The sequence below is a fragment of the Marmota flaviventris genome, chromosome 2 (assembly GCF_047511675.1).
Source record: "Marmota flaviventris isolate mMarFla1 chromosome 2, mMarFla1.hap1, whole genome shotgun sequence".
Lineage (NCBI taxonomy): Eukaryota > Metazoa > Chordata > Mammalia > Rodentia > Sciuridae > Marmota > Marmota flaviventris.
In genome coordinates this window covers 151,564,526-151,580,666 of record NC_092499.1, presented here as the reverse complement: position 1 = coordinate 151,580,666, position 16,141 = coordinate 151,564,526, and the positions used below count along the sequence as shown (strand labels likewise).

Sequence of the window (16,141 nt, the reverse complement as noted above, 5' to 3'; positions counted from 1 at the left end):
CCCCCAGTCTGTGGACCACACATTGAGTAGGAAGGCCCCAAGAAATCTGCTAGAATTAAACAGAAGTAAAACTCCTTTACACTCACAGAGTCAAAGCGGATGCCAGATTCATGCAAAAGACAGACCAGTTACACAAAAAAAAAAAAAAAAAATTAAGAGGCCATATGTTCCTTCCACATCTGAGCTTAGTGTGAATAAACTCTGCAACTCCATAATACCTACTTATGTAATCTAATGAAAATTCTGAAGGAAACATTTATAAGGCACAAAGATGGAAAATATTAAATTATATGCTTCACATATCCTGGTTAAGCACACTCTAGGGGCCGAAGGCAAGAAAAAGGCCCATAAATAAAAGAGCAGTACCTTAATCTTCCTTTATAAATCATGTAACTTAATCCTAGACAACATTTTCCTTGTTAGGGCCATTATGGTTCTCTGATTTGATGAATAAGCCAATCTTGCCTTCTACTCTGACACACTGCTGAACATTACATTTTTTTAAAATTTATTTAATTAATAGACTTTATTACCTAAAGCAATTTTGTTCACAGCGAAATAGAGCAAATAGTACAGAGTTGCCACGTACCCTCCTCCCCCCACACATAATCGGTCTGTTATAATCAATGAACCTGCACTGACAGAGCCTTAGCACCCAAGTCCATAGGTGACACCGGGGTCCACTCTCAGGACCATACCTTCCGTGCATCTGAACAAATGTATAATGACCTGCGTCCACCATCAAAGAATCATGAGAATAGTCCCACCGTCCTGAAAATCATGTGTTTTGCCAGCTCACCCCCGCCCACCACCCGCCTTAACTCCTGACTATCACTGATCCTTTTATTCTTTCAATCACTTTGTTTTGTTTAGGGAATGCCACATCTTGGGGAAAATAAAGTACATAGCCTTTATAAGGGGCTTCTTTCACTCAGCAATATACATTTAAATTCTGAGTCTTTTTAGAGATAATAGCTTCTTTTCAGCACGGAATAACAGCCCATTGTCTAGATGTACCATGGTTTATTTACCCACTCACCTACAGAAGGACATCTTCACTGCTTCCAAATTTGGGCAATTATGAATCAAACTGCTATAAACATACATGTGCAGATTTTCATATGGACATAGTTTTCAGTTCATTTGAGTAAATACCAAGTACTGTAATTGCTGGATCATATGGTGTTATGGTCTGAATCTGAAATGTCCCCCAAAGGCCAGGATGCTAAAGGCTTGGATGCCAGTCTGTGGTGCTACTGGAAGGTAATGGAGCTTTAGTTAAAGGGAGTCAGGTCACAGGGGCATCCCTTAAAGGGGATATTGAGACCCCAGCCTTTTCTCTTTCTCTGTGCTTCCTGGCTGCCATGAAGTGAACAGGTTTCTTCCACAGTATGGTCCCTGCTATGATGTTCTGTGCTGCCTTAAGTCCAAAGCAACAGGGTCAAGTGACTGTGGACTAATATGTCTGAAATGTGAGCCAAAGTAATACTTTCCTCCTCAAAATAGTTTTATCTCAGGGATTTTGTCATAGCAATGGAAAGTTGACTAGCACATATGCTAAGAGTATATTTGTAAGACACTGCCAAGCCATTTTCCAAAATGACTATACCATTTGGCATTCACACAATTAATGACTGACAGCTCCTTTTGCTTAGCATTTGGTGTTGTAAGGGTTCCGGGCTTTGGACAGTCTTTCTATCAGTATAGTGGTAACTTTTTGTTTTCATTTGCAATTCCCTAAAGACAAATGATGTGAAACATCTTTCATATGCTTTTTTTTTACCATATCTTCTTTGGTGAGGTGTCTGTTTAGGTTATCTGTCCAATTTTTAGTGGATTGTTGTTTTCTTTTTGTTGAAGTTTAAGAGTTCTTTGTATATTTTGGATAACAACATTTGAATATGACTTCAATAATTATTCTCTCCTAAGCTGCGGCTTATAGCATCTTACAAAGTGCAAGTTTTTAATTTTAGAGAAGTTCAACTTATCAATTCTTTTCTCATATATCGTCCTTTTGATATAATATCTAAAAAGCCATTGTGGAGGTATCTAAATTTTCTCCTATATTAACTACTAGGAATTCTGTCAGGTTTTATATTTAGGTGTATGATCCTTTTTTTTAGCTTATTTTTGTTAAGCTTGCATGTGAATGTCCAGTTCATCATCATTTAATGGATAACATACTGAATTGCCTTTGCTCCATTATTAGAGATCAGTTGATGGTACTGAGTGGGCCTATCTCTGGACTCCATCCCATTTCACTGATCAATCTGTCTCCTGTGTCACCCATGCCACACTGTCTTGATAACTCCAGGTTAAGTAAGCCTTGAAGCCTGGGAATGTCTGCCCTGACTAGACTGTTCCTCTTCATTACTGTGTCAACTATTCTGGTCTTTTGCTTTTTCATATATACTTGGGAATTCATTTGTTGATATCCACAACATAACTTGCTGAGATTTCTGATCATTATATTTTAAAAATAATAAATTGTATTAATATACAGAAAGTTATACATCCCTCTGTATTCTAAATTCTAGGTGCTGTAAAATAGATACAAAATAGTGTTTTATTGGGCTGGGAATCTTGCTTAGCATGTGTGAGGCACTGGGTTTGATCCCCAGTCCCACAGAATAAGTCATTTTACCAATTTATCAAAAACTACAGATATTTCTACATTTTTAAATCCTAGCTCTTATAAAATCAACATAAAATCTATGTTTGAAAATCTGTTTTATTCCCATATAAAAATTTTTTTGTTCTGATCATCTCACTGCTGAGTACCTCTCAACAGCCTCAGACCTCCTACAGAACACACTGCATACACAGGTGGTCACGGACAACCTGGGAAGTGGCCAGGGCTTTCCTAGAATGTGAAAGCTCAGAAGCAACAAAAATATGTTTAAAGATTTTTTTACATTTTAACTTGTTACAAGTTGAAAGCAAATAAGTTTCTTCAAGAACTAGAAAAACTGAACTTCACACCTAGAAATAAGAATGTTCAATTAAAATAGAAAGATACCTGATGACCTCCCTATCCATGACACCCGCCTGGATGCCTCAGCATGGATTAAAAGTGGATTTGTACCAGGAGCTGTGGCACACACCTGTAATCTCCCAGTGGCTTGGGAGGCTGAGGCAGGAGGTTTGCTAGTTCAAAGCCAGCTTCAGCAACAGCGAGGCATAAAGCAACTCAGTGAGATCCCATCTCTAAATAAAATACAAAATAGGGCTGGGAATGTGGCTCAGTGGTAGAATGTCCCTGAGTTCAATCCCTGGTACAAAAAAAAAGTGGATTTGGGGTCCCATTCAAAATCTTTCCATGAGCGGCCAAGATTGTTCAGAGGCTCTCCACCATCCTAATAGAATAAGTCATACCAGTCACTCTTCTGCAGGTTCAGGAGGTCCAGGACAGGGCACAGGAGCAGAATCACAAGAAGGTTAAACTGTTCCTTTTAAGCATCAGATCATAAACTGTCCACAGTATAAACATATATTATACAAATACAGACACTATCAACAGAAAATGCAAATGTGCCTCAACTTATGATGGCATTATGTCCAGATATAACCATCCCAATTTGAAACATGCACATAATACACCTAAACTACCAGAAACTGCATGTAAAGCACCCAACCTAACACACAGCAGAGCTTAACAACATAGCACACTGTGGAGTCTGGGTTGCTTCCTCCCATGACCCCATGGCTGAGTGGGAGCTGTAACTTGCTGCCACTGCCAGCAAAAGACCAAAATGGAAAGTACAGCTTCCACTGAACAACTATCCCTTTTCCATCATCCTAAACTCAAAAATCACTAAAGCAAAATACTATAACTGAGAGGCCATCTGTAATCACTTACACCGTGTCCAACATATGTTCCTTCACACTCACACTTTTCACCTGCTTGTCTTTTGCTAAGAAAGAAGCTTATCATGAATACAAAAAAAAAAAAAAAATGTCTAAGTTGCCATGCTAAAAGTAACAGGCGCCTAAGATGCTGTTTCATTAATTCATAAACACCTTGCTTCCCAAGGGCCTGCCCTACCTTAATTCATAGAGCTCACTTGCTGAATAAAATTGTTTACTAAATGAAATATGAAATAATAAAGTGACTATTGCCTATAATGTAGAGGGGGAAAAGCCTTTTAAAAGAACGTATCATTATATCTAAATATGCAATATAAACTACAGGCTATTACAGAGAGAAAAACATTAACAAGGTATAAATTAGAATTTTTATCGTTCTGTTGCTTATTGGGTTTTATTGAGCACTCAGGCTGTTTAAGACCTGAAAGCTGTAATCCTCAGCCTCACCTACAAGTCAAACATTTAAACATTTTTGGCTTCTGGACTGAAACATCAGTAAAAAGACAGAGTAGGCATCTCCGAAGTCCTTACTCTCCATAGAAACATCAAAACTGTCAGAATCAACTTCGTCACAATTCAGGTAAACAGTAAAAGGGCCACAGTCACCAAGCAAATGCTGAATCGAGGAAAAGGCAACATAAAACAGAAGGAAAGCTCTGTAGCCATTCTTTCCCCTCCTCCCCCAATGCTGGGGATGGACCCAGAGTCTTGAGAATGTTAGGCAAACACCCTAACCCTGAGTTGCAGCCCAGTCCTCTTCAGCATTTCTTAGGTGCCTCTGATCCTCCTTCTTCTCCAGCTCTACAGAGGAACTGTGTTGAAGGTTACAGTTGTGTTCCTAGTCCAGGACTTGGTCCCTGGTTCCAGAGGGAGCAGAAGAGATCTTATTCACTAATAACTGTGCTTATCTCTTCAAACCTGCCTGGAGGCTGCTGAGGGACTGACCCAAAGAGCTCCTCTGTTTTGCAAAATTCAGAATTCACTCAGGGTGGAAAAGCAGCAGTTACACGGGGAACACATTGTAAGGCAAAACAAGACTCCACAGCCACCTGGGATCCCCACTACAAAAGAAAAAGTGGTAGATCACCAAAGCCCTGAGAGGAAGGGTTGGGGAGAGAGATTGCTTTGGGAAAGTCAGGACTTCAAAAGCACCTAGATATACAAGGGAGTTTAGAAAACCACATGCATGCCTACAGCAAGACCCATGCTTAGATGAGACCTGAGAAGACATCTTTCACATCTGGATGGCGGAGGCTTAGTATAAACAGAAAGTGAAGGCTAATCATCCTGGCTAGGTGTAAACACAGAGGCATTCCGCAAAGATTAGTAGAATATCTGACTTTCAAATTTGGTTCTTGGTGTTCAAAGAAATCTCTATGAAAATACTAGCTGAGGAGAGGAAAGAATCTAAACTCTAGACTTAATTTTGTTTTCAAAATGTCCAGTTTTCAACAAAAAGTAGTTAAACATGTAAAGAAACAAATTATCCCTGAAAAAATGCAGACATTGGACTTTCTAAACAAATACTTTAACTTTCTTAAATAGGCTAAAAGACTTAAAGGAAAGTAAGGACAAAGGCAAGGAGCTAAAGAAAATCAGGATAATAATGGGTGAACAAATAGCAACGAGCAATAATTTGGTTCAAATTATAAAAAGGAAGCAAATTTTGATGTACAATAAAAAAGTACAATAAAAAAATTTAAACTCAGAATTTCAGTAACACATTTCAGTCGGCAGAAGAAAGAACCAGTGAACCTATAAATAGTGCAACAGAAATTATCTAGTTTCTGAAGAAGGAGAAACAAGAATGAAGAAAAATGGACAGAGATTAAGAGACCTAAGAGACATCATCAAGAACACCAACATCAAATGCCTGATGGGAATCTCAGAAGGAGAGGTGAGAAAGAGACACAAAGAACATTTGAAGAAATAAAGGCCCATGTTTTCCAAATTTGATAAAGAACCCTAGTCTACTCCAAGAAAGATAAAAGCAAAGAGATCCAAATGAAGACACATAATCAAACTGTCAAAAGCTAAGGATAAGGAGAGGATATTGGAAGCAGCAAGAAAAGCATCTCGTCATGAACTAGAGATATACAATAAAATTAACAGATGACTTTTCATCAGCCACCTTCTAGCTAGAAAGCAGTGAGATGACATTTTTTAAGTGCTGAAGAAGAAAAAAAAAACTATCATCCAAGAGTCGTATTTCCTACATAAAATAAAAATAAAGGAGAAGTTAAGACCCATACATTGTATAATTCCTATGAAATATCCAGAATAGGTAAATACATAGGGACAGAATGCAGACTAGTGGTTTCCAAGGAAGGCCTAGGAAAGAAGGAAATGGGGAAAAGCTGTTCAATAAGTACGGGGTTTCTTTTGGGATGATGAATATTTTGGACCTAGAAAGAGGTGGTAGTTGCTCAACAGGGTGGTACCAAATGCTAATGAATCCATCACTTTAAAATGGCTAACTTTATGTTTTGTGAATTTCACCTCATAAAGAAAAATTAAAAATGAAAGAATATCTGGCTTCTGACAAATGGTCAGAAGTCCTGAAGGACCAGCAGTATCAAATGCAGCACTGATTACTCTTAGATTGCCCCTTCCTCTTCTGCTTGACCCCATAGGAATCTGGAGTGGAGCTAGGTTAAGTCAGCTTTTTGCTGCTATAACTAAAAGACCTGACAAGAACAATTGTAGAGGAGGAAAAATTTATTTGGGGGCTAGCAATTTCAGATGTCTCAATCCATAAATAGCAGGCTCCATTACTCAGGCCTTGAGGTGAGGCAGAACATGGGGGTGGGAGACTGTGGCAGAGGGAAGTGGCTCTCATGATGATCAAGAAGCAGTGAGAGACTCCATTCACCAGATAAGAAATATATACTCCAAAGGTAGGAGCCCAATGCCCACCTCCTCCAGCCACACCCTGCCCACCTTCAGTTACCACTCGGTTAATCTTATCAGGAGATTAATTCATCAATTGAGTTAAGATTCTTATAACTCAATCATTTCTCCCATGAACCTTCTTGCACTGTCTCACACATGAGCTTTTGGGGGACACCTCACATCCAAACCAAAAAGATGATAGTATATTGACTGGGTGTTTTGAGGAATATCAGAAAGCAATACATGAACATAGCTCCTGGAGCTATGAATTATCAAGAATACTAGTTTCAGTGAGACCTTATCCATGTGTGTAGAAAAGACACATGTGGGAGGTGAATTCTATCAATAGTCAGCAACATGATGGATTTCCATATACAAGAGCTGCCTTAAGTTAGATTATTTCTTTTTTTTTTTTTTTTTTTTTTGGTGTGTACATAATTTATTAAGATACAAGAACAATTTAAAAAGTATTCTAATTGATTTTTGCCAATTGCTGATATCAATACTGATCCAGCTAATGAGAACATTATTTTACATAAAGAATAAAACATGTGGGACTGGCTAGCCCATGCTCAATGGTGGCTGTCCAGCAGTGTTTGCAGTCTATGAAAGAGAACTACCTTACTACACTCTCAGGTGGCTTGGCTGCTGCCCTGACACTGCCCGCAAAGCCAAGCCCACATTTGTGAGTTCTTGCCTTTGTTCCTTTGTTCCTCTTAGTTCCACAACTGGAGGGTGGGGAGGCAGAGTTCTTCCAGCAAGGCCCTTCCTAGGGAGTAGAAGGCTCAGGCTTCAGGCATATTCTGAGGCTTTACTCCCAAATCTCAAAAATGTGAAAGCATGATGTGCTCATCAAAATATTTTAATTCTCCTAAAAAGTAGTTAACTTGGCTTTCTCTAGATATCTCTGCAATACTTAAAACTCAGTGATTCCATTCTGTTCAAAAGAGTTGAACACTAGAAAATAATCAAGAGCTGTCTATTCTGCTTCTTCAGTAAACACGTTTGGGCCTGTTGAATCTGATGTATCTGCACTTTTAAGAACAAATCAATTATTTTGCTCCCTGGAATTTTAAGTTCTAATCTTGTGAACCCTATAGTCCCCCAGTTTTTGTATCCCAGACCCCTATAAACCCATCCATCCTTGATTTCAGAGAAGAGCAAAGCAAATGACAAAAAACTTCCCACACTAGCTATCTCCTTGCACTTAATAACCAAATCTCCATATTTTCCTTCATAGTCTCCTAAATATTCTTAAATTATTATGAGAAGTTAGAGGAAAACATGGATATTTTACTTTTCATGTGAATAGCTAGGATGGAAAACTTTTTGAACTTTCTGACTTAGGTGAACAACTGGAAAACAATTTTCAAATTTGGTCATGCTCTGCCACCTCGGGTCATTCATTAAGGGTAAGTTAGAGTTCTCTTCTTCTGCACACTCAACATACTCTCCTTCAACTGGGGTGGGAGGGACTTTAAATCATTGAGACCTTTTCTTGCGCTACTCTGTCGATTTCTCATAAACTCAGAAAAGTTTTTCAATCCCCTATCAAGGATACACCTGCTAATGTACCTGAGCTATCTGATACACTACTTTGAATTTTACTATTGTTTTGAGATTTTTTTCAGCTTATGGATTTCTGGGTGGGCAGGGATATCTAAATGTCTCAAGCAGAGAAATAATCTCCAGCAGGCTAGACATTTACTTCATACAATTCACTTAATTTCTCAAGCTTTCAGTTCAATCACCTGTAAAATGGGTGAAATAATGCAAAGGTGGAAAATCCACTGCAAGGATTAACAGAAGCATGAGAAAAATGTCAGTATATGTGTCTTACTAATGATAATAATAATGTGTATATATTTATGCTACTATAGAAAAATGCCTGGGGCTGGATAAACTATAGAGCAAAGAGATTTATTTTGCTTATGATTTTGGTGACTGGAGGGTCCAAGTAGCAAGGCACCAGTGTCCTAATGAGGGTTTCCTGGCTGCTCTGCAAATAGCAGAGAAGCAGAAAAGCATCATCACAATGCAGAAGGGGCATAACAGTTCACTCTTGCAAGAACTAGTTCATTCCTGTAAGACCCAACCCACTCCATCAGACCAGCATTAATTCATACATGAGGATGGAGCCTAGACCACACCTTCCACTAGACCACATCTCTTAAAAGTTCTACCACCTTAACACCACCAAACTAAGGACCAAGCTTCCAGATCATGAAATTGTGGGAGACAAACCATATCCAAACCATAGAAATATGTTAGGGATCCACCAATATTAAGTATAATCTGTATGGTGGGGAACATCTTGGTCCAACATATGTTCTTTGGTTCGATTATTATTCTACGGTTTCCAAATAACAAAGAGCAAGACACTAAAAAGTCCTCTGTAAAAAAGACAACTATTTCTACATCAGATGTCTAATTGTGTTTTATGGAACTCTAGGAACCCAGAGAGAACCCACGAGGATTATGGGAACTGGGAAGGAAGGCTGCCAAGATTCTAGGATCTAACTATGATTTAGGGGGGAAAAAATCTTACAAAAGTGTTTATCTTTCTGATATATCAAAATAATGAAAAACGATTTCTAGAATTAGCAGTAAACACTACCAGGTACCTACAATTAAAACACATAGATATAATTAGAACACTGTTCCAAAACACTTTAAAACTGTTTTCTTTTTCTCTTACCTTTATTGAGGTAAAATTGATAAATGAAATTGTATACATTAAGGTGTATAATGTAATGTTTTGATATATATATTAAACATTGTGAAATGATTACTGCAATCAAGCTAATTAACATATCCATCACTTCACATATTAATTTTTATTTAATGTGGTACAGATAAATAAGATTTACTCTCTGAACAAGTATATAACACATTATTATCATTATTATTTATAGCTACAAAACTGTACAATACATCCTTAGTACTTATTCATCTTATATATGAAAGTTTGTACCCTCTGACCAATATCTAGGATCACCCCACATTCCTCTCCCCGTGACCACCATTCTACTCTGTTTCTATTAGCTCCAGATTTTTAGTTTTCACATATAGGTATGATCATAGAGTATTTGTCTTTCTGTGCCTGACTTTTTTCACTTACCATAATGATCTTCAGGTTCATCAATGATTTTTGTAAACTGTAGGAATTTTTCCTCTAAGGCTGAATTATACATAAATATTTTCTTTATCTACTGATGAACATTATATTGCTTCCATTTTGGCTATTGTTATTAATGCTGGGAGGTATATGTCTTTTTGAGATAGTGGGTTTTTTTTTTTCCTTTGGATATAAACCAAGAGGTGGGAGTGCTGGATCATGCATGGTTCTATTATTTTGAACTTTCTGAGGAACCCCCACAATGGTTATTCGAATTTACATTCCCAGCAATAATGTATAAGGGTTCCCTTTTCTTATCTTTGTGTGGGGAGGGGGGGATGGCTGGGGATTGAATCCAAGGTCTTGTGCGTGCTAGGCAAGTACTGTACCACTGAGCTACATCCCCAGCCCCATTTCTTATCTTTTGGCATTTTAATAGCAACCATTTTGTCAGGTGTGAATTGAGATGACATTGTGGTCTTGATTTGCATTTTCCTAATGATTATTGATGTTGAACACATTTCATTTATCTATTGGTCATCTGTGTGTCTGCCTTGAAGAAACCTCTATTTAGGTCTTCTACCTATTTTTTACCATGTTCTTATAATTATTATTTTGCTATTGAGTAGTATGAATTCTGTAGTATTTTAAATATTAATTCCTGTTCATATATATGGCTTGCAAATATTTCTCTCATTCCTTGGTTTGCCTTTTCATTTCACTTGTCTCCTTAGCTCAGAAGATTTTTAGTTAATTGTAGTCCCAATTGTTTACTTTTGCTTTTGTTGCATCTGTGCTTTTGATGTCTTATTCAAAAAAATCATTGCTGAGGCCAAAGTCATGGGGTTTTCCCCAATGTTTTCTTCTAGTTTTGTGGCTCCAAGTCTTATGTTTTAATCTTTAATTGTTGATTTTTGTGTATAATGTTAGATAAAGATGAAATATAAATTTTTTTGCATGTGGATATATAATTTTCAGAACATAATTTAATGAATAAATTATCCTTTCCCCATATGTATTTCTGACAATGTTGGCAGAAATTAGTTGACTCTATATGTGTGGATTATTTCTGGGCTTTCTACTTTGTTCCACTGATCTAGCTGCACTTTTATACCAGTTTCATACTGTTGATTACTATACCTTTATAATATAATTAGAAATCAGGGAAATAGGATGGTTCCATCTTTAGTCTTTTTGCTCAAGGTATTTGGAATCTTTTGCAGTTCCATATGAATTTAAGCATTTTTTTTTTCTATTTTTGTGAAAAATATCAACTAACATAGAAACACACCTAATTTTTTAAATTAATAAATTAATTAATTTTAATTAGATATATATGACAGCAGAATAAATTTTGATTCATTATACACAACCGCAGCACAACTTTTCGTTTCTCTGATTGTACATGATGTAGAATCACAACATACGTGCAGTCATGTACCTAGGGTAATGATGTCCATCTCATTCCACCATCTTTCCTACCCCCATATCCCCACCATACCTCCCTCCCCTTTGCCCAATCAAAGGTCCTTCATTTTTCCCATGCCCCATCCCATAATGGATCAGCATCCACAGAGAGAACATTCAGCCTTTGATTTGGGGGGGATTGTCTTATTTCGCTTAGCATGATATTGTCCAACTCCATCCATTTATCTGCAAATGCCATAATTTTATTTTCTTTTAATGTTGAGTAATGTTCCATTGTGTATACATAAAAAATATGGAATACTTCACAAATTTGCATGTCATCCTTGTGCAGAAGCCATGCTAATCTCTTCTCTGTATTGTTCCAATTTTAGTGTATGTGCTGACCAAGCACCACAACTGATTTTTGTATATGATTTCGTATCCTGCAACTTTACTGAATTTGTTTATGAGAGCTAATAGTTTTTGAGTGCTGTCTTTAGGGTTTTCTATGTATAAGATCATGCCATCTGAAACAGGGACAATTCTATTTCTTCGTTTCCAATCTTTTTATTTTCCAATCTTTTATTTCCTCTTGCCTAATTGCTTGTGCTAGGATTTTCAGTACTATGTTGAAAAATAGTGGTGAGAATGGACTTTCAATCTTTTACTGTTGAGTATGATATTAGCTGGAAACGAGAGGTTAGTGAGGTACATTTCCTCTATACCTAAATTGAATGAGTGTTTTATTTTAAATCATAAAAGGATGCTAAAGTTTGTCAAATGCTTTTTCTGTATATATTGAGATGATCAGATGGCTTTTGTCCTTCATTGTAGTAAGGTAATGTAACACATTTCTTGATTTGTGCTTGTTGAACCATCCTTGCATCCCAGGTATGTTAGTCAGCTTTCCATTGCTATAACAAAATGCATGAGAAAACTTAAAGGAGTGAAGATTTATCTGGGTCATAGTTTCAGAGGTTTTCGTCCAGAGTCATTTAGCTGTATTGTTTTTGGGCCTGTGAGGCAGAACATCATGGTGGAGAGAGCATGACAGACCAGCTACTCACCTCATGACATTCAGGAATTAAGGGGGGTCACAAGAGCACACCCTCCTGCCCAAGGACCCATTTCCTCCCGGTAGTCTTCACCTCCTAAGATTCTTCCGCTTCCCAATAGCCCTTTAAACTATGAATCCATCATCAGATTACTCCATTGATAACGTGATCCAATGATCCTCCTGATCCAATCATCTTCCAAAGTCCCTGAACACTGGTGCCTTGGAGACTAAGCCTTGAACACATAAGCTTTGGGGGGACATTTCAGATCCAAACCAAAACACCAGGGATAAATCACACTTAATCATGGTGAATGATCCTTTTAATGTTCTGTTGAAATCAGTTTACCAGTATTTTGTCAAGGTATTTTTAATTTGTATAGATGAGAGATGCTGACCTGTGACTTTTTTTTCTTGTAGTGTTCTCTAGCTTTGCTATCCAGGTATTGCTAGCCTCATTAGAGTCTTTTTCAATTTTTGGAAAAGCTGATATTAATTTTTCTTTAAATGTTTGGTAGTACTCACCCATGAAGCCTTCAGGTCCTGGGCTTATCTTTTTTGATAGATCTTATTACTGATTCAATCTCCTTACTCATTATTGACCTGCTCAGATTTTTTACTTTTTCATGATTCAGTCTTGGTAGTTGTTGTGTATCTAGGAATTTAGTCTATTTCTTCTGGATTATCTAATGTGGTAGTATACAATTGTTCACAGTAGTCTCTTATTGTCCATAGTATTTCTGTGATATCAGCTATAAAGTGTTCTTCTCATTTCTCACTTTATTTACTTAAATCTTCTCTCCTTTTATCTTACCCTAGTAAATTATTTGTCAATTTTGTTTATCTTTTTAAAAAGCCAATCTTGATTTTGCTGGGTTTTTCCTATTGTTTTGTGTGATTGAGATAAAAGTGTATTATGCTGTTTGATGGAATGTTTTGTGTATGTTGGTTATGTTAATTTGATCTAAAATGTAGTTGAAGTCTATTGTTTCTTTGTTGATTTATGTCCAGACAATCTATCCATTGTCAAATATGAGATACTGAGGACTTTTACTGTTATTTTTTTATTTAGTTTTTGTTTTGTTTTGTTTTCTGTTTTGGGGTACTGGGGATTGAACTCAGGGGCACTCAATTACTGAGCCACATCCCCAGTCCTACTTTGTAGTTTATTTAGAGACAGGGTCTCACTGAGTTGCTAGGCACCTCGCCATTGCTGAGGCTGGCTTTGAACTGGCAATCCTCCTGTCTCAGGCTCCTGAGCCACTGGGATTACAGGCGTGCACCACTGAGCCCGGCTTCATTTAGATTTATTACTAATTGCTACATATATTTAAGTGCTATGAAGGTTGATGCATGTATATTTTAAATTGTTATATTCTCTTGGCATTTTTTTTTTTGCAATGCTGGGGAAGGAACCCAGGGCCTTGTGCATGGCAGGAAAGCACTCTACCACTGAGTTCCATCCTCAACTCTTCCTTTTCATTATATTATGATCTTTCTGGTGTCAGGGAAGACAAGGCACATGAAAATCAAAGGGAGCTCAGTAGAGTAGAGGAATGGGACCAGGAGGAGAGAGGAAGGCAGGGGAAATACTGGGGAATGATGTTGGCCAAATTATATTGTTATATTATGTGCACGTACAAATATGTAACAAATCCCACCATTATGTAAAACTATGTGCACAAATAAAAAATATGAAAAAATTCTAAAAAAATGAAATGATAATGATCTTTCTGTATCCTTCCACAATTTTTGACTTAAAGTTTATTTTTTTGTGATATATCTATAGCTATTTCTCTTTGGTTTCTACTGACTTGATTCTGAAGTCACCATTTACATCTTTTAATATTATGCATCCATTAACTTATTGTGACTATAATATCTTTACTTTTTAGCTCTGATACTAGAGTTAAGTGATTTCTACACTACCATTATATTCTTAGAGACTTGTTTTGTTTTATTTTGTTGGTAGTTCTGGGGATCAAAGCAAGGGTCTTGTGCTAGCCAGGCAAGCACTCTACCACTGAGCTACAGCCCCAGCCTTTACTAACAGTATTTTGAATTTTACTATATGCACATCTTTACCAAAGAATTTTACACTTTTCATTTATTTTCATGTTACCAATTAGTGTCCTTTTGTTTTAACCTGAATAACTACTTTTAGTATTTCTTGTAAGGCTGGTCTAGTGTCTAGGGAAGTTTTTATTCTCTTTTATTTCTAAAGAACGACTTTGATGGGTAAATTATACTTGGTTGGCACATTTCCTTTTCTTTCATCACTTTGAATAAATCATCCCTCTTTTCCTGATCTGCAAGGTTTCTGAGAAATCTACTGAGAGCTTTATGACAATTCCCTTGTATATGACAAGCTTCTATTCTCTTGCTGCTATCAAATTAATTCTTGGTCTTTATTTTTTGTTTGTTTGTTTTCATGTTTGTTTCATTGATTAGTTAATTAGACGGTTGGCTAAGTTTTGTTTTTAATGGGGTCTCACTTGTAGCCCAGGCTGATCTTGAACTTATGGGCTGAAGTGATCCTCCTGTCTCAGCTTCTCAAGAAGCTGACTAGAGACCCAAGCCACCATGGTCAGCTTGATTTTCAGTGGTCATATTGCAATGTGCCTTGGTGAAGTCTTCTTTGGGTTGAACCTGATTGTATATAGAGCTTCATGTTTGTAGATATCCATACCTCTCTCCAGATTTGGGAAGTTTTCAAACTTAGGTAAACTTTCTGTGCCTTTCTCTCCCCCTGCTATAAACCCATACTGTGAATGTTACTCTCTCAGTAGCATACCATAAAGGCTTTCTTCACCACTTTTCCTTCTTCCCCCACCCCTCCGAATGGATATTTTGAAAATGTATTCTTTAACAAATATCTGCGGAGGGAACATTTAATACTTCAATTATGTATATCCCCATGAAACCTATCTATAAGTTAGATGCAAATCCAATCAAAATTCTAACAGAGATTCTGACAGAATTTGACCTACATATTAAAAAGTTCATATGTAAGAGAAAAGATTGAATGATATAGAATTTTTTAAGTTGAAGAACTACAAAGAAATTGCTCTAAGTGAAATTTAGACTTGCTAAAAAAACAAGAATTATAACACTATGATACCAGTATCAGATTCACAAAAACCAAAGATACAAAATTCAAATCCCAGAAACAGATCCACAGATAAATAGATAAATAAATAATTCCCAGAAACCTGAAACAACTGGAAATCTATTAAAAAAAAAAAACAAAACTCTACCACCTACTACACACAAAAGTAACCTTCACATACATAGTCTGTTATAGATTAGTATGTAAATTTTTTTAAACTTTCCATTTATTGATATATGAAATTATTTCTTAAATAAGAAAAAAATCATTAAATAAATACTTAAGATTTAACTATAGAATTTCAGATTCTTTATGATAAGCTATAAATGTGGGTAAATGACAGTGCAGAATCTACAATATGTTTGTGACATTTTTATAGCACCTACATTTATAAAATTCTATAAATCAATAGAAAAAAGGCAAATACCAATGGGAGAAGAGACAAGAGATATGAATAAGTAATTTAAAGAAGAAAATCTCAATAATAACATGAAAATGAGCTCAACCTCATTAGTTCAGGAAATATGAAGGGGAAAATACTGGGGAATTATACTGATCAAATTATATTGCTACATCATAGGCATGTATGAATATGTAAGAACAAATCCCACTATTATATATAATTATAATGCACCAATAAAAAAACATGGAAAAATCAGGAAATACAAGTTAATAACCCCAGGTAGATTGTATA

At 36.5% G+C, this 16,141-nt stretch overlaps 1 protein-coding gene and 1 non-coding gene across 3 annotated transcripts in view; both read right to left on the bottom strand.

Moving 5' to 3' along the window:
* Window positions 1–16,141, bottom strand: part of Entrep2 (endosomal transmembrane epsin interactor 2) — a 420,439-nt gene that overhangs the window by 324,921 nt on the left and 79,377 nt on the right. The gene's annotated exons all lie outside the window — the stretch shown is intronic.
* LOC114081197 (U6 spliceosomal RNA) lies at window positions 11,592–11,696 on the bottom strand. The gene has a single exon (XR_003580740.2). It is a non-coding gene; the product is annotated as a U6 spliceosomal RNA (small nuclear RNA).